This window comes from Mesoplodon densirostris, chromosome 7 (assembly GCF_025265405.1).
Source record: "Mesoplodon densirostris isolate mMesDen1 chromosome 7, mMesDen1 primary haplotype, whole genome shotgun sequence".
In the NCBI taxonomy this organism is placed as follows: Eukaryota; Metazoa; Chordata; class Mammalia; order Artiodactyla; family Ziphiidae; genus Mesoplodon; species Mesoplodon densirostris.
Window position 1 is genome coordinate 87,467,919 of NC_082667.1, and position 21,495 is coordinate 87,489,413.

The window sequence follows — 21,495 nt, forward strand, 5'->3', positions numbered from 1 at the left end:
CCCTTGAATGGTTCCTTAAGCTTAGACCAAGGTGAATGGTGGACATTTGAACTCTAAGAAACTAAAATCAAAACATGTCGTTAGTAATATATTTTCCTTTCCTTAGAACCTTAGTATGTTAGATTTAGGGAGAAGCTTAGTGATCATAAGATAAGGAAATTGAGTTCTGAATGAATACAGTCAGCTGATTCAGTGCTCTTGTTTTACAGATGAGAAAATGGACAGTTCTAGTTGAACTCTCTTTTTATAAGAGGAAAATATGGCCTCATTTTAAATAAAAGTAAAGTTGAAAAAAGTTTGGATGTTGATATTCTCCTTTCCTAAAATCAAAAATATCAAGAAGCTACATTCTATTACCAAATAAACCTGACCTCTAATGTCATTCCATACTTTTGTTTGTATGGGCAGAAAAGAAAGATTGATTTTTATAAGAAATTTTTGCACCTCAAAATTAATATATTTATTTTATTTCAACTTTAATGCAGAGCTGAACATTTCTAGTAAATAAATGAACACCATTTGGGGGGGACCTTATCTTTGTGCTACAAAGTCCATGTTTAATTTTCTAAAATTATTTAATATGACTTTCTCTTCATATGAAACATGACACTTGACAGGTTTCAGAACTGATTATCCCATTATTGTAGGACTACAGGAATTACTCTTTGATTTTCAAAAGAGAAAGTTAGATTTTTATTTTTTAATTAAAATTAATGATAATATAGAGAAATTTTAAGAAAAGAACTTAGAAAATTATGAAATGTTAGAGTAGGAGAAATCTATAGTTCAAGTGGAGTTACTCCCTTTCGTTTTATAAATGAGCACCTACAATTTGTAGAACGTAAGTGGTTTATTAGTAAATGGCAGAGTATGACAAGACCCTAGAGCATCTAACCCGCATTCCTTGTTATTTTAGATGTGGTGTATTCATTTCCTTCACGAATAGACCACGAGATTGTATTTGTAAAAGCAGTAATAGACACTGGGGAAGTCCAAGAAGTTTAAACACTGGGACCACAGAATAGCAGATTCAGAATACACTGAGAACCCTTTTAGCTCTTCTCTGTTTTGACAAGACACTACAGTGATGGTATCAAAGTGTTTAAGTATATATGCCCACAACAATCAAGAGATTTCAACATAGTTTTGAAAGAGAGAAGACAAGTGGAAGAGTGTGAAACTGAAGCAGTAGAACAGAGGAAAAGCATCACCTAGAATATGCACAGGGACCACGTGCAACTGAGGAGGATTCTGACCCCACCTGAAAAAGTAGCCCCATGCTCAGGTGCGCATGTAGGAGAGAGGGTGGAGTTAGTTGAAAGTGTGACAAATAGGGGAGCTCATTGAAGGGATGTGTTTGGAGGAGTGGACTCCCAGCCCCGCCCTCACCCTCCTGAAATGAGATGATTTCATTTTGAAAACAGTGAAACTGGTGAGAACTGGGGCAGCTACTGTGAGTTTTTACACCCTCGAAAACTGTGTTTGGGGGAGATCCTGTTACAGTTACTCCCCGCTTCTTCCTGCATAAGAAGCCAATCAATCGTTGACTTTAGGGAGCTTTCTGCGCTCATTCTTAAATAGAAAATAACTGTCTTTTGCCTGTTAGTTGAGTAAAGCTTACAATATGAGAGAGGGGGAAAGAGTGCAAACATATCCTAGGAGGACCAGGGACAATTTAGGAAACAGAATAATTTAAGAAAAAACCCTAATTAGTATCCTGAGAGAGGGTTAAAAAGAGCTAGCAAGTATAAAATAAGACTAGGGTATTAATGAAAAGGAGAATGGTCAGAAAGCAAGAGGGGTCTCCTGGAAATGCAAATATGGTTGCTGAAATAAATTCAGTAGGAATTTAAAAAATTTCTCAGTGTATAAAAAAGAAAGACACAATGGAAAATGTGACAGAAATATGTTAGAGAGGCTGCATCTGGGAGGTCCCACATGTTACTATTAGAAAGTCCAGACCCAGAAAAAAAATGGAGGGAAGCTGTCAAAGGGCAACAAAATTCCCCACAGCTGAAAGTAGACATCAGGCCTCAGATTGAAAATAGTTATGCAAGATGAGCAAGAATAGACTCATACCTAGGCACCCTTCATTGTGAAACTTTCAAATACTGAAAAAATAAATTAAAATAGAATAAAATACTGAGAGGATACATCCATTCCAGAGAGAAAAATACTGGTCACCTAAAAAAAAAGGTTAAAATCTTACTTTATCATACTTGTCATGAGCACCATGGATCCTGGAAGGCATTAGAAAGATATCTCCAAAGTTTTTCAGGCACATAATTTTCACCCTAGGGGTTTGTATCCAGCCAAACTATCAGTCATACGTGGAGGCTGAAGAAGATATTTTGTAAAGAAAGAAATTTGAAAAATTGACCTCCTGTGCTACACCTTAAGCTATTTATAGACATAATCCAGCAAAATGAGGCAATAAACCAAGAAGGAAGATAATAGGGGATTCAGTGCAGATTGCAGCTAGTCTAGAGTGGAGAGGCTTCTATTGATTGTATGATTGAGAGCTTAGAAACACCTTGAGGCATATTGTACTTACTAGGTGTTAGGCACTGTTGGAAGGGAGGAGGGAGAGGAAGAGGAGAAGGAACTTGAACTCCGGAGGAGAAAAGGCTATACGGACATAAAGCTGAAGCACACTAAACTATGGTTGATTTTTAACCTACTATTGGTGAGGAAGGGAAGAATCCACTTCAACTTGACACTATAGATGTCCCCCTTTTCAGTGACACACAGGGGTAATGACCACCTATCTAATTTGTTGTCCAAACCAGAACTTGTCCAAACTCCTTACACTTCAATAGTGTAAGGAGGCACTCTAATGCTGTAACATCAGGACAACAGGTATAAACTGGAACAGCCCAAGGCGGCTTGGGGTATGTGGTCACCCTGCACAAGGGCAGTGACACTGGCACAGTATGGAACGAGGTGTAGTCTATACACAGAGACACAGTACCTCTGCAGTGGGCAATATTAATTTCATTGTAATAATGGCAATACTGTCTTGGTTTGCAGCTTTTATTGTCAACGTGCATGTAATCACAAATAACTAAAGTAAACTATACTTAGTTTGTATGAGTATTAACTTGGTATGTACTGAAATGTATTGTGTACTAGTATGTACTTAGTATATATTAGGCTCTAAGTGTTTTTGCATATATTAACTCATTTAATCCTCTGAATAGCCTTATGAGGTTGGTGCTAATATCATTCCCACTTTTGAGAGCAGGAAGCTAAGTCAGGGAAGGAACTTGCCCAGGCTGTACCTAATTTAAGGTTGGATCGAGGCTTTGAGTTTAGGCTCTCTGACTGTTCTCTTAAACCTTACTCCGTACTGACTCTCAAATAACAGAAGACTTAACTGCCCATAGAACAGAACATAAATTTCAACTTTGACAACGTAACAGCTAGGTTTGGAAGGTAGACAGGAGGTAGAAAAAAGGGAAGATGGTATGAATGTCCTCATTTTACAAAGCGTGACATTGAGAGAGTTTCTAATTGATCAACAATGTAGGTTTTTAAGTATATGACTACAAGTCAAAGAGATCATGAGCAGTGGAATAACTCCTGATGACATAACTTTACTGAGCAGTGTGGACATAGGAAAGAGTGTAGAGGAACTAAACCCTTACTTATTAGTAAGTTAGAAAGTGAACAGATAATGCCTCCAATTTAGTGAGAAAATAGTCATGGAAGAGTATTACTTGGACATGGAGAAGAATTCAAAATAACAAGAGTTGGACCTCCCTGATGGCGCAGTGGTTAAGAAACTGCCTCCCAAGGCAGGGGACACGGGTTCGAGCCCCGGTCCGGGAAGATCCCACATGCCATGGAGCAGCGAAGCCCGTGCACCAGAACTACGGAGCCTGTGCTCTAGAGCCCGTGAGCCACAACTACTGAGCCCATGTGCCACAACTACTGAAGCCTGCACGCCTAGATCCTGTGCTTCATAACAAGAGAAGCCACCGCAATGAAGAGTAGCCCCCACTCGCCACAACTAGAGAAAACCTGCACGCAGCAACGAAGACCCAATACAGCCAAAAGTAAATAATAATAATAAAATAATAAAAAATAACAATATTTGACGTAAACCTCATAAAAAAGGAAATCCATACAGCCAGTAAACACAGAAAAGTGTACGACTTCATTAAGTAATAAGTGAAAAGTGAGTCAAAACCAAGGAAACTACATGTCAATCAGATTGACAAATACATAAATAAAAAGTCTGGTAGTATCAGGTATTGTAGACCTGAAGTACTATGGGAATCTTCTACCCTGTTTATTATACTGGAGTGTAAATCGACACAACTACTTTGGAAAGCATTTAGCCCTCTCCGTCAACTGAAGGTATATAAATAGCCTGTGAGCCAGCAGCCCTCACCCCCGCCCTGTGTAAATGCACCAGAATAATGGGTACAGCAGGATTCCTGTCCATGATTTGCATTACCACAAACTGAAAACAAACCAAATGTCCATTAAGAGTCAAAAATTAAATAAATGGGACTTCCCTGGTGGCGCAGTGGTTAAGAATCTGCCTGTTAATGAGGGGGACACAGGTTTGATTCCCTGCTCTGGGAAGATCCCACACGCCCCGGAGAAACGAAGCCGGGGCTCCACAACTACTGAAGCCTGCGAGCCACAACAAGAGAAGCCACTGCAATGATAAGCCCACGCACCGCAACGAAGAGAAAAAGTTCATGTGCAGCAACGACGACCCAACGCAGCCCAAAATAAATAAATAATTAATTTAAAAAAAAAAAAAATTAAATAAATGATGTGTATTTGTACAGTGGGAAAACTATCCAGCAGTAAAAATGAATGAACTAGAGCTACAGGCAGCAATGTGGATGAATTTTTTTTTTTTTCTTTTTTTTTTTTTTCTTTTTGCGGTATGCGGGCCTCTCACTGTTGTGGCCTCTCCCGTTGCGGAGCACAGGCTCCGGATGCGCAGGCCCAGCGGCCATGGCTCACGGGCCCAGCCGCTCCGCGGCATATGGGATCCTCCCAGACCGGGGCACGAACCCGTATCCCCTGCATCGGCAGGCGGACTCTCAACCACTGCGCCACCAGGGAGGCCCATGGATGAATTTTTTAAACCAACGTTGAGAGAAAGAAATAAGATAGAAAAGACTTCATATACTATGATCCTGTACATAAAGTTAGATGTTGACCCAACTAAACTCTTTTGTTAGGGATGCATGCAGGTTAAAGGAAATGACTGTCAAGAAGTGAGGTTGGTGTTTAACCGGGAAGAGGGAAGGAGCTTGTGATGAGAAAAGGATATGGGGGGTTTTTTGCGATGCTGACAAGTCTCAATACTTTCAGCTTCGAGTTGTGCTTATGTAAGTATTCTCTTTTTATTTGTCACATTGACAGTTTTGTTCTGTGCACTTCTCAGTACACATATCGTATTTTACAATTAAAAACTGCGTAAAGAATCGGTCGCTTCTTGAGTGCTGGATGTGGGAGTGGGATGAGACCGTTTCATTTTAAGCCCTTCACTACTGTTTGCATTCGCATGTTCATTCATTCAGCATTAACTGCACATATTCTATGTACCAAGCACTCTTCTAATTTTATATGTGTTGTAACTCATGTAATTCTCACAAGAGCTCTGTAATATGGGAGCTTATCTCCATTTTATAGATGAGGAAGTTGAGGCCTAGAGTTATACAACTTGTCCAAGGTTATGTAGCTAATGGGTAGTGCCAGGCCCATTTGCCTCAGAGAATCTGAATATTTACAATATAATCTAAAAGAGAAATTTAATGACTAATCATAAGCAAAAAAATTGCACATTAAAGAAGATGACAAGTTTTCATCTATCTAGTTAGAGAAAAACACACAGTCTGTCTTTCACACACGTACATCTTATATGTACGTGTGTGGCAGGGATTTTCCTTATTAAGCAATTATTTATTGACCATCTACGTTGTGCTAGGCACAGGTGCTGGGGATAAACACTTAATAAAATACACCCCCTATCTTCAAATAACTTGCACTCTAAGTGAGGAAGTAAGCCAACAGTTATAGTAGAGGTTATATACCAAGTGATACATCGCTGATGGCAGTGTAAAATCTCAGAAATCTTTTGGAAAGAAGTCTGGAGATAGGTACCTCAGAGCCTTAAAAATGTTCATTTGCTTTGATCTCAAACTCATTTTTATGGATTTATTTTAAGAATGTTATTCTCAATATGGAAAAAGGCCTTAATGCATAAAAACGGTTGTTTTGTCTGATAATATTGAAAAGTTGGAAAGAATTTAAATGTGTAAAATGGTTAACCAGTAAACCCACGCAGTGGAATATTTTGTAGCCCGCACAAAAAATCAAGGTTATGAGTCCCCTGATTATATGAGAAATGATTGATTTCAATGTTAAATGGAGAAAAGTTGAACATAAAATTTGATATCCAATATGATGGGAGCTTTGTCCCAGAAAAATCACCCTAGCCGGTGTACAGAAGGGAGGAAGGGAGAGCAGATGGCAGGAAGGAAAATTATTCCAAAGCCTCATCCTTAGTCTTACTTAAGTAATAGAATATCAAGCAATTTTACTTTCTAACTTTTTTGGTTCCATATTTCCATGTAAGGGACATGAATTCTGAATACTTTGTAGGAGGAGGGTACACTTTTTCACAAAAATTGAACACTGTGTTCTAATTCCCTCCATTAGAGGGAGAAACTGTTGCATGTAATTGCAATTTGATGTGCTATTTAGAACCAGTCAGGAATTTTAGTCTACTTTCCTCTGACCGTGCTGAGGGTTTTTTGTTTTTTTGTTTATTTGTCTAGAATTTCTTTGAAATCAGTTTTAGAAGATTGATTAAACCATTATATTAAAAGTAGAGGAATTTTGCAATTTTTTCCCCTTTTTCCCCATTGAAAACTTGACTGGCTTTAGTAATGAAACATTAAAGAATTTGAAGTTCTTAGACTCTCAATTTTTTAAACATGTTCTGAATATAAAAATATATGTTCAGGGCCTCCCTGGTGGCGCTAGTGGTTGAGAGTCCGCCTGCCGATGCAGGGGATACGGGTTCGTGCCCCGGTCTGGGGGGATCCCATGTGCCGCGGAGCGGCTGGGCCCGTGAGCCATGGCCGCTGGGCCTGCGCGTCCGGAGCCTGCGCGTCCGGAGCCTGTGCTCCGCAACGGGGGAGGCCACAACAGTGGGAGGCCCGCATACCACCAAAAAAAAAATATATATATATATATATATATATATATATGTTCACTGAGCAAATGTTTGAAAAGAATGAACAACTTCTTGAAGGAAATAAAAGCCACCTCTGCATGTACACACACCTAATCTGCTCTTTTGTCTTAAAAAAGTATCTGAAATATTTTGCCATGTCACTAACTACTCTTCTACATCAGAGAATTTGATTAAGCTTATGCATCATCTCCCAGGAAAAACGCACAGATATATTTTGAATGTAGCACTCCTGAAGCCCATTCATGAACTCTGGTTGAGACCTCTTGTCATTCTTAGTGGCTTCATAGTGCATTCCTTCAGACGATGAGCTGTTTTTATTTAAACCAGTCCCAATTCGGAGGCTCTTAGCTTTCTTCTAGGGTTTGGTTATAAACAATCTTATGACATCATGTTGGTAGATAAATCTTTGCCCCCATCTTTGATTTCCTTAGGGTAAACTCCTGATGTAGGATTGTTGTTAGGTACCAAAAGCTACTGTCCAGACAGTGATACCAGCTCCTCTCCCAATGATGGCAGGTAATAGAGTTCCTCATTCTTTAAGTGATTGTTCAAAGCAGTTAACATGGATAACTATACCTTACTGTTTTCATAAGTATAGGTATTATGATTGTTTATCACTGCATAAGAAACCACCCCAAAACAGTGGCCTAAAACAATGACAATCATTTATTTTGTTCACGAACCTGGAGGTTGAGTAGAATATTAATTCTTTTACTACACTCTTACTGACTGAAAACAATACCTATTTGACTAGCTCAGAGTTCTGTAGGTCAGAAGTCCAGGCACAGCGTGACTGGGCTTCCTGCTCAGATACACACGGGAACATGTGGGTTCCCTCCTGAGAGTGTTAAAGCACGTGAAATTTAAGTGTAAGATATTGAGCCCCAAACGTTGGATGTTCACCATAGTTTGTGTGGGCCACAGAGCTGAAATCAAGATGTCAGTCTGGCTGTGTTAGCGTCCAGAGGCTCTGGGAAAGAATGCCTACAGGCTTCTTCCGGCTTGTTGGCATAATTCAGATGCTGCAGTTGCAGGACAGAGGTCCCCATTTCCTTGCTGGCTGTCAGTCGGGGGAGTGTTTCAGCTCCTAGAGGCCTCTCGCTTGCCTTCCCTGCCGCAGCATTGGACTTCTTCAGAGCCAGCAATGGAGAGTCTCCCTCTTGTCCCTTTTGTACTTCAATTCAGGAAGAGTTCAGGTCCTTTTCATGGGGTGCCCGAGTAGGCCACATCCACCTAAAATAATCTATCTTAAAAGATCAACTGATTTTGAACCTTAATTCCATGTGCAAAATCCCTTCACTACAGCACCTACATTTAGAGTTTGATTGGATAAGTGGAAGGTTTGTGTACTTCAGTAAATGGTCATCTTGGGGGCTCTGTCAGAATTCTGCCTATTGCAAGCAGTGTCCCCACTTCAAGGACCGAAGTGTCTTAGTTCCTAAAACTCCTAAGATAGTTTATCAGTGTTCATTTTATTTCAGTGACCTTGGTGAAGGGAAGACTACCACCTCCGTGAGCAGGAATGGCAGCCAGCTTCCCGAGTCCACAGTGTGGCTCTGCTACTTAGTGGTGTGACCTTGGCTGTGCTGCTCTACTTACTCTACTGCTCTGCCTCTGTTTCCCTCATCTGTAAAATAACATGGAGTTAGTGATCGTTCTTTCCTCATAGGGTTTTTTGTTTTATAAATTTATTTTTGGCCGCATTGGGTCTTCGTTGCTGCTCGCCAGCTTTCTCCAGTTGCGTCGAGCGGGGGGCTACTCTTCGTTGCGGTGCGGTGGCTTCTCTTATTGCGGAGCACAGGCTCTAGGCGCGCAGGCTTCAGTAGTTGTGGCACATGGGTTCTAGAGCGTAGGCTCAGTAGTCGTGACGCACAGGCTTAGTTGCTCTGCGGCATGTGGGTTCTTCCTGGACTAGGGCTCGAACCCGTGTCCCCTGCACTGGCAGGCGGATTCTTAACCACTGTGCCAGTAGGGAAGCCCCCTCTTAGGGTTTTGATGATTCGATTATTTAATACCCAGGGAACTCCAGGAACAGTGCTTGACTGTAAATTGCTTTAAAAGTGATCACTTTTTTAAAACATGCTTTTGAATCTGCAATTATGCAATTCAGGTATGCTAAGCAGGTTCGTTAATAGGACTTCCTGCTATAAAGAGACCCACAAATAAAAATAGAATTTTTCTTTCTTGGTCGTAACTTCTTATTTCTGACTTACTATGTTATATGCATATGCCTTTTATGGTGGGCTGCCACAAATTTATGTTGGAAAGAGTGGAATTTAAATAAATCTTTGCAAATTTGATAGATTTTGATCATTCATTTCACTGGCATGGTATGATATGACCAGTAGCAGACTAAAATCTGAGTTCACTTCTGGCTCTGCCCCTAAATCCTGATGAGACCAATAGCTGGAAAGGCTTTTGGATATTATACTATGAATTAGTTATAATATTGACTCTGTTTGCTTAGGAAACCCTGGAGCAGTGCCTAAAGCAGTTAAAGGAGGAAAGAGTTATAAGACTGAAGGCTGATAGATGAGTCAGTGAGGTAAACACGTTTCATCTGCTTTTGAGAGTGTTTTGGTTTTATTTTGATTTGATTTTAAGCCATATACACATATTTTTTAAGCTTTAGAACTGTAATATGTTGCAAATTGGTTGTATCATATGGACTTTTGCATTTACTGGTATTTAGTGATCATATGATCTATATTCCAGAAAGCATGTTTTTAAAGATGTGAAAATCTGGTTTTGTGTATGTGTGTGTGTGTGTGTGTGCACTTTTATATGACATTAGCTTATTTCCTGTTCATGATTCTTTGATTCAAGAAGGCACTTTCTGTGCATGTATTGTATATACAGTAACATAAAAGACATGATGAGACTCTCCTGGCAATGAATTAGGAAAGTGAATCATTGAAATAAATTTAAGATATTGGAAAACTTCTAAGAATGCAATGAAAGATAAAAATATATACTATGAGAATTACATTAGGTAATGTGCATGAAAGCAGGGCATAATCTAAAAAGTTCTATCTAAATATAATTTATCACAGGGTGAGTGTAGGGAGGAATTTTTGAAAGTGCATCCATTGGATTGGCAGACACTCATTCAATAAATGTTGAGTACCTGCTCATGTAAGGCAAAAGGGGCATCATGAACATTAACAGCCTTTCTGAGAAATACGAGAGTTGAGCTTACAGGGGGTTTTAAGTGCGTAGATGCTGAGCGGAAGGGGAAGAGTGCACGGGGGTGAATATGTTGAAGAAGCCAAAGAAAATATTGGTGATCGTACATTTAATAAATTGGGTTGGGTATGATTTAGGACTTTTAAACGTAAGCATTAGATATTTTACTCACTAAAGTTAATTCTTAACATTCAGCAGAGTTGTAATATGTTTTGTTCAAATCAGATTCTATAACTCACTTTCTAATTTAAGGGAAACTTAAAGCAGGTCATTTTCTTTTTTTTTTTTTTTTTTTTTTTTTTTTTTTCAAATTTAATCAGTTATACATATACATATGTTCCCATATCCCCTCCCTTTTGCGTCTCCCTCCCACCCTCCCTATCCCACCCCTCCAGGCGGTCACAAAGAACCGAGCTGATCTCCCTGTGCTATGCGGCTGCTTCCCACTAGCTATCTACCTTACGTTTGGTAGTGTATATATGTCCATGCCGCTCTTTCACTTTGTCACAGCTTACCCTTCCCCCTCCCCATATCCTCAAGTCCATGCTCTAGTAGGTCTGTGTCTTTATTCCTGTCTTACCCCTATGTTCTTGATGACATTTTTTTCTTAAATTCCATATATATGTGTCAGCATACAGTATTTGTCTTTCTCTTTCTGACTTACTTCACTCTGTATGACAGACTCTAGGTCCATCCACCTCATTACAAATAGCTCAATTTCATTTCTTTTTATGGCTGAGTAATATTCCATTGTATATATGTGCCACATCTTCTTTATCCATTCATCCGATGATGGACACTTAGGTTGTTTCCATCTCCGGGCTATTGTAAATAGGGCTGCTGTGAACATTTTGGTACATGTCTCTTTTTGAATTATGGTTTTCTCAGGGTATATGCCCAGTAGTGGGATTGCTGGGTCATATGGTAGTTCTATTTGTAGTTTTTTAAGGAACCTCCATACCGTTCTCCATAGTGGCTGTACCAATTCACATTCCCACCAGCAGTGCAAGAGTGTTCCCTTTTTTCCACACCCTCTCCAGCATTTATTGTTTCTAGATTTTTTGATGATGGCCATTCTGACTGGTGTGAGATGATATCTCATTGTAGTTTTGATTTGCATTTCTCTAATGAGTAAAGATGTTGAGCATCCTTTCATGTGTTTGTTGGCAGTCTGTATATCTTCTGTGGAGAAATGTCTATTTAGGTCTTCTGCCCATTTTTGGATTGGGTTGTTTGTTTTTTTGCTATTGAGCTGCATGAGCTGCTTATAAATTTTGGAGATTAATCCTTTGTCAGTTGCTTCATTTGCAAATATTTTCTCCCATTCTGAGGGTTGTCTTTTCGTCTTGTTTATGGTTTCCTTTGCTGTGCAAAAGCTTTGAAGTTTCATTAGGTCCCATGTGTTTATTTTTGTCTTTATTTCCATTTCTCTAGGAGGTGGGTCAAAAAAGATCTTGCTGTGATTTATGTCATAGAGTGTTCTGCCTATGTTTTCCTTTAAGAGTTTGATAGTGTCTGGCCTTACATTTAGGTCTTTAATCCATTTTGAGCTTATTTTTGTGTATGGTGTTAGGGAGTGATCTAATCTCATACTTTTACATGTCCCTGTCCAGTTTTCCCAGCACCACTTATTGAAGAGACTGTCCTTTCTCCACTGTACATTCCTGCCTCCTTTATCAAAGATAAGGTGACCATATGTCCGTGGGTTTATCTCTGGGCTTTCTATCCTGTTCCATTGATCTATATTTCTGTTTTTGTGCCAGTACCATACTGTCTTGATTACTGTAGCTTTGTAGTATAGTCTGAAGTCAGGGAGCCTGATTCCTCCAGCTCCATTTTTCGTTCTCAAGATTGCTTTGGCTATTCGGGGTCTTTTGTGTTTCCATACAAATTGTGAAATTTTTTGTTCTAGTTCTGTGAAAAATGCCATTGGTAGTTTGATAGGGATTGCATTGAATCTGTAGATTGCTTTGGGTAGTAGAGTCATTTTCACAATGTTGATTCTTCCAATCCAAGAACATGGTACATCTCTCCATCTATTTGTATCATCTTTAATTTCTTTCATCAGTGTCTTATAATTTTCTGCATACAGGTCTTTTGTCTCCTTAGGTAGGTTTATTCCTAGATATTTTATTCTTTTTGTTGCAATGGTAAATGGGAGTGTTTCCTTGATTTCACTTTCAGATTTTTCATCATTAGTATATAGGAATGCCAGAGATTTCTGTGCATTAATTTTGTATCCTGCAACTTTACCAAATTCATTGATTAGCTCTAGTAGTTTTCTGGTAGCATCTTTAGGATTCTCTATGTATAGTATCATGTCATCTGCAAACAGTGACAGCTTTACTTCTTCTTTTCCCATTTGGATTCCTTTTATTTCCTTTTCTTCTCTGATTGCTGTGGCTAAAACTTCCAAAACTATGTTGAATAAGAGTGGTGAGAGTGGGCAACCTTGTCTTGTTCCTGATCTTAGTGGAAATGGTTTCAGTTTTTCACCATTGAGGACGATGCTGGCTGTGAGTTTGTCATATATGGCCTTTATTATGTTGAGGAAAGTTCCCTCTATGCCTACTTTCTGCAGGGTTTTTATCATAAATGGGTGTTGAATTTTGTCAAAAGCTTTCTCTGCATCTATTGAGATGATCATATGGTTTTTCTCCTTCAGTTTGTTAATATGGTGTATCACATTGATTGATTTGCGTATATTGAAGAATCCTTGCATTCCTGGAATAAACCCCACTTGATCATGGTGTATGATCCTTTTAATGTGCTGTTGGATTCTGTTTGCTAGTATTTTGTTGAGGATTTTTGCATCTATGTTCATCAGTGATATTGGCCTGTAGTTTTCTTTCTTTGTGACATCCTTGTCTGGTTTTGGTATCAAGGTGATGGTGGCCTCGTAGAATGAGTTTGGGAGTGTTCCTCCCTCTGCTATATTTTGGAAGAGTTTGAGAAGGATAGGTGTTAGCTCTTCTCTAAATGCTTGATAGAATTCGCCTGTGAAGCCATCTGGTCCTGGGCTTTTGTTTGTTGGAAGATTTTTAATCACAGTTTCAATTTCAGTGCTTGTGATTGGTCTGTTCATATTTTCTATTTCTTCCTGATTCAGTCTTGGCAGGTTGTGCATTTCTAAGAATTTGTCCATTTCTTCCAGGTTGTCCATTTTATTGGCATAGAGTTGCTTATAGTAATCTCTCATGATCTTTTGTATTTCTGCAGTGTCAGTTGTTACTTCTCCTTTTTCATTTCTAATTCTATTGATTTGAGTCTTCTCCCTTTTTTTCTTGATGAGTCTGGCTAATGGTTTATCAATTTTGTTTATCTTCTCAAAGAACCAGCTTTTAGTTTTATTGATCTTTGCTATCGTTTCCTTCATTTCTTTTTCATTTATTTCTGATCTGATTTTTATGATTTCTTTCCTTCTGCTAACTTTGGGATGTTTTTGTTCTTCTTTCTCTAATTGCTTTAGGTGCAAGGTTAGGTTGTTTATTCGAGATATTTCCTGTTTCTTAAGGTGGGATTGTATTGCCATAAACTTCCCTCTTAGAACTGCTTTTGCTGCATCCCATAGGTTTTGGGTCGTCGTGTCTCCATTGTCATTTGTTTCTAGGTATTTTTTAATTTCCTCTTTGATTTCTTCAGTGATCACTTCGTTATTAAGTAGTGTATTGTTTAGCCTCCATGTGTTTGTATGTTTTACAGCTCTTTTCCTGTAATTGATATCTAGTCTCATAGCATTGTGGTCGGAAAAGATACTTGATACAATTTCAATTTTCTTAAATTTACCAAGGCTTGATTTGTGACCCAAGATATGATCTATCCTGGAGAATGTTCCATGAGCACTTGAGAAAAATGTGTATTCTGTTGTTTTTGGATGGAATGTCCTATAAATATCAATTAAGTCCATCTTGTTTAATGTATCATTTAAAGCTTGTGTTTCCTTATTTATTTTCATTTTGGATGACCTGTCCATTGGTGAGAGTGGGGTGTTAAAGTCCCCTACTATGATTGTGTTACTGTCGATTTCTCCTTTTATGGCTGTTAATATTTCCCTTATGTATTGAGGTGCTCCTATGTTTGGTGCATAAATATTTACAATTGTTATATCTTCTTCTTGGATTGATCCCTTGATCATTATGTAGTGTCCTTCTTTGTCTCTTCTAGTAGTCTTTATTTTAAAGTCTATTTTGTCTGATATGAGAATTGCTACTCCAGCTTTCTTTTGGTTTCCATTTGCATGGAATATCTTTTTCCATCCCCTTACTTTCAGTCTGTATGTGTCTCTAGGTCTGAAGTGGGTCTCTTGTAGACAGCATCTATATGGGTCTTGTTTTTGTATCCATTCAGCCAGTCTGTGTCTTTTGGTGGGAGCATTTAGTCCATTTACATTTAAGGTAATTATTGATATGTATGTTCCTATTCCCATTTTCTTAATTGTTTTGGGTTCGTTATTGTAGTTCTTTTCCTTCTGTTGTGTTTCTTGCCTAGAGAAGTTCCTTTAGCATTTGTTGTAAAGCTGGTTTGGTGGTGCTGAACTCTCTCAGCTTTTGCTTGTCTGTAAAGGTTTTAATTTCTCCATCAAATCTGAATGAGATCCTTGCTGGGTAGAGTAATCTTGGTTGCAGGTTTTTCTCCTTCATCACTTTAAGTATGTCCTGCCACTCCCTTCTGGCTTGTAGAGTTTCTGCTGAGAGATCAGCTGTTATCCTGATGGGGATTCCCTTGTGTGTTATTTGTTGTTTTTGCCTTGCTGCTTTTAATAGGATTTCTTTGTGTTTAATTTTTGACAGTTTGATTAATATGTGTCTTGGTGTATTTCTCCTTGGATTTATTCTGTATGGGACTCTCTGTGCCTCCTGGACTTGATGAACTATTTCCTTTCCCATATTAGGGAAGTTTTCAACTATAATCTCTTCAAATATTTTCTCAGTCCCTTTCTTTTTCTCTTCTTCTTCTGGAACCCCTATAATTCGAATGTTGGTGCGTTTAATGTTGTCCCAGAGGTCTCTGAGACTGTCCTCTGTTCTTTTCATTCTTTTTTCTTTATTTTGCTGTGCAGCAGTTATTTCCACTATTTTATCTTCCACCTCACTTATCCGTTCTTCTGCCTCAGTTATTCTGCTATTGATCCCATCTAGAGTATTTTTTATTTCATTTATTGTGTTTTTTTTTTTTTTTTTTTTTTTTTTTTTTTTTTTTTTTGCGATATGCGGGCCTCTCACTGTTGTGGCCTCCCCCGTTGCGGAGCACAGGCTCCGGACGCGCAGGCTCAGCGGCCATGGCTCACGGGCCCAGCCGCTCCGCGGCATATGGGATCCTCCCAGACCGGGGCACGAACCCGTATCCCCTGCATCGGCAGGCGGACTCTCAACCACTTGCGCCACCAGGGAGGCCCATTTATTGTGTTTTTAATCGATGCTTGATTCGTCTTTAGTTCTTCTAGGTCCTTGTTAACTGTTTCTTGCATTTTGTCTATTCTATTTCCAAGATTTTGGATCATCTTTACCATCATTATTCTGAATTCTTTTTCAGATAGACTGCCTATTACCTCTTCATTTGTTAGGTCTGGTGGGTTTTTATCTTGCTCCTTCTCCTGCTGTGTGTTTTTCTGTCTTCTCATTTTGCTTATGTTACTGTGTTTGGGGGTCTCCTTTTTGCAGGCTGCAGGTTCGTAGTTCCCGTTGTTTTTGGTGTCTGTCCCCAGTGGCTAAGGTTGGTTTAGTGGGTTGTGTAGGCTTCTTGGTGGAGGGGACTACTGCCTGTGTTCTGGTGGATGAGGCTGGATCTTGTCTTTCTGGTGGGCAGGTCCACGTCTGGTGGTGTGTTTTGGGGTGTTTGCGGACTTTTTATGATTTGAGGCAGCCTCTCAGCTAATGGGTGGCGTTGTGTTCCTGTCTTGCTAGTTGTTTGGCATAGGGTGTCCAGCACTGTAGCTTGCTTGTCGTTGAGTGAAGCTGGGTGCTGGTGTTGAGATGGAAATCTCTGGAAGATTTTCGCCGTTTGATATTATGTGGAGCTGGGAGGTCTCTTGTGGACCAGTGTCCTGAAGTTCACTCTCCCACCTCAGAGGCACAGCACTGACTCCTGGCTCCTCAATTTGGGATGATTTGTTGTCTATTCATGTATTCCACAGATAAAGGGTACATGAAGTTGATTGTGGAGCTTTAATCCGCTGCTTCTGAGGCTGCTGGGAGAGGTTTCCCTTTCTCTTCTTTGTTCTCACAGCTCTTGGGTCTCAGCTTTGGATTTGGCCCCGCCTCTGCGTGTAGGTCGCCGGAGGGCGTCTGTTCTTCGCTCAGACAGGACAGGGTTAAAGGAGCAGCCTCTTCGGGGACTCTGGCTCACTCAGGCCGGGCGGGAGGGAGGGGCACGGAGTGCGGGGCGAGCCTGCAGCGGCAGAGGTCGGCGTGACGTTGCACCAGCCCGAGGCGCGCCGTGCGTTCTCCCAGGGAAGCCGCCCCTGGATCCCGGGACCCCGGCAGTGGCAGGCTGCACAGGCTCCTGGAAGGGCGGTGTGGACAGTGACCTGCGCTCGCACACAGGCTTCTTGGCGGCGGCAGCAGCAGCCCCAGCGTCCCACGCCCGTCTCTGGGCTCCGCGCTTTCAGCCGCGACTCGCGCCCGTCTCTGGAGCTCCTTTACGCGGCGCTCTTAATCCCCTCTCCTCGCGCACCAGGAAACCAAGAGGGAAGAAAAAGTCTCCTGCCTCTTCGGCAGCTCCAGAGTTTTCCCGGACTCCCTCCCGGCTAGCTGTGGCACATTAGCCCCCTTCAGGCTGAGTTCTCGCCGCCAGCCCCAGTGCTCTCCCTGCGCTCTGACCGAAGGCCGAGCCTCAGCTCCAGCGCCGCCCGCCCCGGAGGAGCAGACAAGCCTCTCGGGCTGGTGAGTGCCGCTCGGCACCGCTCCTCTGTGCGGGAATCTCTCTGCTTTGCCCTACCCAGGTATGTGGGGAGTTTCTTGCCTTTTGGGAGGTCTGGGGTCTTCTGCCAGCGTTCAGTAGGTGTTCTGTAGGAGTTGTTCCACGTGTAGCTGTATTTCTGGTGTATCTGTGGGGAGGAAGGTGATCTCCGCGTCTTACTCTTCCGCCATCTTACCCGGAAGTCCAGGTCATTTTCTAATGTGGAATGAGGCTCCATTATGAATTGAACCAGTTAGAAATGTGATCTTTTGTGAAAGATCATTAATAAAACGGTAGCTTGGGTTTATTTCTATACCACCTAAGTGTTATATAGGAAACTTTGTTGGGTGCCTGTGGGTTTTGGTTATTATGTGATAAGGTCTCTGTCTTTACTGGCGGAGGGTTACATTAATTATAAATTAATTACATTTTGAGTGTTTTAGTTTTGTTCCTTGAAACTAGGCAAGACTACTTTTTGTTTGTTTGTTGGTTTTTTTTGGGTTTTTTTGCGGTATGTGAGCCTCTCACTGTTGTGGCCTCTCCCGTTGCGGAGCACAGACTCCGGACACACAGGCTCAGCGGCCATGGCTCACGGGCCCAGCCGCTACGCAGCATGTGGGATCTTCCCGGACTGGGGCACGAACCCGTGTCCCCTGCATCGGCAGGCGGACTCGCAACCACTGCACCACCAGGGAAGCCCAAGGCAAGACAACTTTTGATGACAATGAGAAGAAATCATGTCAGACGTTTTCAGTCTTCTTGTATAGCTGGAACATGAAAATGCCCAGTTAAGAAACACAACTTTCTCTTTGTCTGAAGCCCTTCATGCCCACTCATTGACAAGCATGATCCTGGATGATGAAGGTGTTCTGGGCAGCACTGAGAATTCTTTTCAGAAGTTCCACGCTTTCCTGGTTCTCCTTAAAGATGCTGGGTTAGTTCATTTCTCTTCATGGCATTCTTCTCTTTGCGACTCTAATGGTAGTTTGCTGAGGAACTGGAGCAATTTTCATCACTTACGTGGCCATATTTAGCCAAATTTAGTGTAATTATAGGTAATATAGTTGACGTTTTAAAATGAGGAATTAAATTTTTTAAGAAATGCAAGTAGGGAAGCCTGCTTTCGTAGAGTGGGGAGCCCATTATAAAAGAGTAACCTGTAGACAGAGTAATTAGTAGGTATAGTTGTTTTGTAAAGACTAAATTAAAGGCAGTTTTCATTGAAAATATTTGGGAATGCATAAGAATTTTCCTATCTTTCACTTATTTTGCTTGTTTGATAAGTTTGAATTAAAGTTATCTTTGCCTTAGACATAAAAATGATTATTAATCTGCAGGGGAGATATAGGTCAGTGGTTCTCAACCGGGAGCAATTTTGCTGAAAGAGGGAAGTGGAGATTGATAGTTGATGGAGTTTTGTCAGTGAATGTCAGTGTTTTGTCAGTGAATGAATTGGTGTTGGTGTTGGGAAGGAAGGAACAAACACATTCTTGGAAACTGGAGGAAAGGTGGTAAAGAAGTGTGGGAATGGAGGTGTGACAGGCAGTGGACAGGGTGCATGGTACATATTGAAGCTGCTAGTGAGACAGTGGGATGTCTCCTGGAGGATGAATCTGGAAAGGGCTGAGGATTTGGGGGAGAGAGAGGCTTGTAGTCTGGAGTAGGATGTTGGCTTTTAAGATTTTAGAAGTAGGGCTTCCCTGGTGGCGGAGTGGTTGAGAGTCCGCCTGCCGATGCAGGGGCTACAGGTTCGTGCCCCGGTCTGGGAGGATCCCACATGGCGCAGAGCGGCTGGGCCCGTGAGCCATGGCCGCTGAGCCTGCGCGTCCGGAGCCTGTGCTCCGCCACGGGAGAGGCCACAGGAGTGAGAGGCCCGCGTACCCCCCCCCAAAAAAAAAAGATTTTAGAAGTATTTCATGATTGTAGGTCTGGGGAAATCTAAACTGCTCTTCTGTGATTATAATAACCTTTGTCTTTTCTCCTTTCCTCCTCTCGTCTAGGCTTGGGCAGTTGGCCAAAATGGCTGGTATAGATCAGTCAGATTTTCACTTACTAGGTCGTCCCCAGATGAATTCTCCTGTTAGTAGTCCACCTAAAGAAGAAAAGAAGGCACTTGAAGAAGGAAAATCAGAATTAAAACAGGGTGCCCCATAACAAATGCAAAATAGCGAAGTAAATGGACAGAACAGCACTTAATGATTCTAAGAGTGATTAGCAAAAAGGAAATGACCAAGTCAGGGAGAAAACAATAATGATCAGTCTCTAATAGTTCACATGCTCGGGAGCTAGAAGACTCTGGAGTCCTTTCCAAATCTGAGATTAGTAAATGTGTGCCCATTTCATGATACTGTACTTTTGTAAATAAGGAGACTGGAAGTTCTTTAGAAAATTTATGAGTTAAGGGCTTCCCTGGTGGTGCAGTGTTTGAGAGTCCGCCTGCTGATGCAGGGAACACGTGTTCGTGCCCCGGTCCGGGAAGATCCCACATGCCGTGGAGCGGCTGGGCCCGTGAGCCATGGCCACTGAGCCTGTGCGTCCGGAGCCTGTGCTCTGCAACGGGAGAGGCCACAGGAGTGAGAGGCCCGCGTACCGGAAAAAAAAAAAAAAAAAAAATTTATGAGTTAAAGCAAACTATCCTTAATGAAGAAAGAAGACATTAGAGAAAATATTCCAGATTTTAAATTGTATAAATGTCTATTCTGTTCATATTTTATCTAGGTTTCTATTTGTATGCAGTCAGCTTACAATGAAGGAACACTAATGAAGGTACACATACTGATATAATTTTTAAAATAAGTAGTCCAGACATAGCTAATAGGTAATTAGAGTGAATCACCTGGTTATGGGAATGGGAGGGGAAAACCTGTCAGCTTTTCCTCTAGCCTTACTTGGAGCCCCCATCAGCCAATCTCAGAGTGGTCTTGGGAACTGACAGCTTGAGAACACAGTCTGGTCAGAAACTATATACGGTTTACATGTGCCTGGAGGATAGAAAAGAAATTAATTATCTTACAGAATAGGGTTTTATTTTTAGTGAGGGAAAGGAAATGGGTAATAACTACCCCAATCACCAAAGTCTGAAAACGTAGCGGACATAGCCTTGGATATAGCTAGGTTAAGCTGAGAATCACTTGGCAAGATATAATTACAAAAAAAACTGGCTCTGAAATCTTCTGATTAATCAATTGACTGTGTTAATAATAAGATTACAGAGTAACACTGAAGTTTTGAACTCTACTTTTTAATGGTTGGCTCTGTTCATCACTGAATTTTTGTCTTGTCTTTTGTCTTCCCCTCCACTTTCCGAAAATTACAGGTGATGCTAGGATTCCTTTGCCTCTTGACTCCTTCCGTGTCCCAGCGTCTACTCAGGAGGCCTTAGAAACTTCCAAAGACAACCTGGGGGTCCCAGTCACAGAGCAGCGGCAGGAGTCTTTTGAAGATTTCATTGCTAGAACATGTTCTCCTTCAGCAGACGTCATTTCTGGAACTGGAAGTCAAAGAAAAGAAGAGGAATTATCTAGAAATAGCAGGTCTTCTTCAGAGAAAATGAGCAAAGCAGGTGAATAGACCAAAAAATACTCTGCTAAGAAACAACCTGGGAAGGACCTGCATTCCTGCTCTGACTCACCTGTAAAGCAGAAAAGCAAAGGAATTGGGCAAAATAATTCTTTGGTTAATAAACCAATTAAAAGTGAGCCTTCGACAAAACACATTTCTGTTAAGAAAGAGAGTAGAATAGTGACTGTTTCATCAAAGACCACTAAAAGTAAACTCAGTCTACTAGAACAGTCTGAAAGTGATACTCTTGGATCTGATTGTGAATTTCAAGAAAGCATCCATACTCTATCACGCCTAACATAGGTCTAAATCTTTTAAAATTATGTTTTTGCCTTCAAATTTTCATAAATTACTTATGTTTTTATTATAGCATATGGTGTTTTCAGTTACTTGACTGGAAGCCATTAGAGAAAGATTTTTTTATCTATACTTTTTTATTATAATGAAAGTTTGGGTGTACTTTTCCTTGTAACACTTTGCACCATTCATTCAGCTAGTGTTTACTGAGGGCTTCACATGTACAGTACTTTTCTGGGTGCTGTTGCTTTCAGCAGTGAACAAAATAAAGCCTTTACTCTCCTGGAACTAGCACTCTGTGGTGGGAGAAAACATAAACAACA

General features: G+C 40.8%; 1 pseudogene; it reads left to right on the top strand.

Moving 5' to 3' along the window:
• LOC132494219 (centrosomal protein of 78 kDa-like) overlaps positions 1-21,178 on the top strand; it is a 35,389-nt pseudogene extending 14,211 nt beyond the window's left edge.
• The last annotated feature ends 317 nt before the right edge of the window (positions 21,179-21,495 follow it).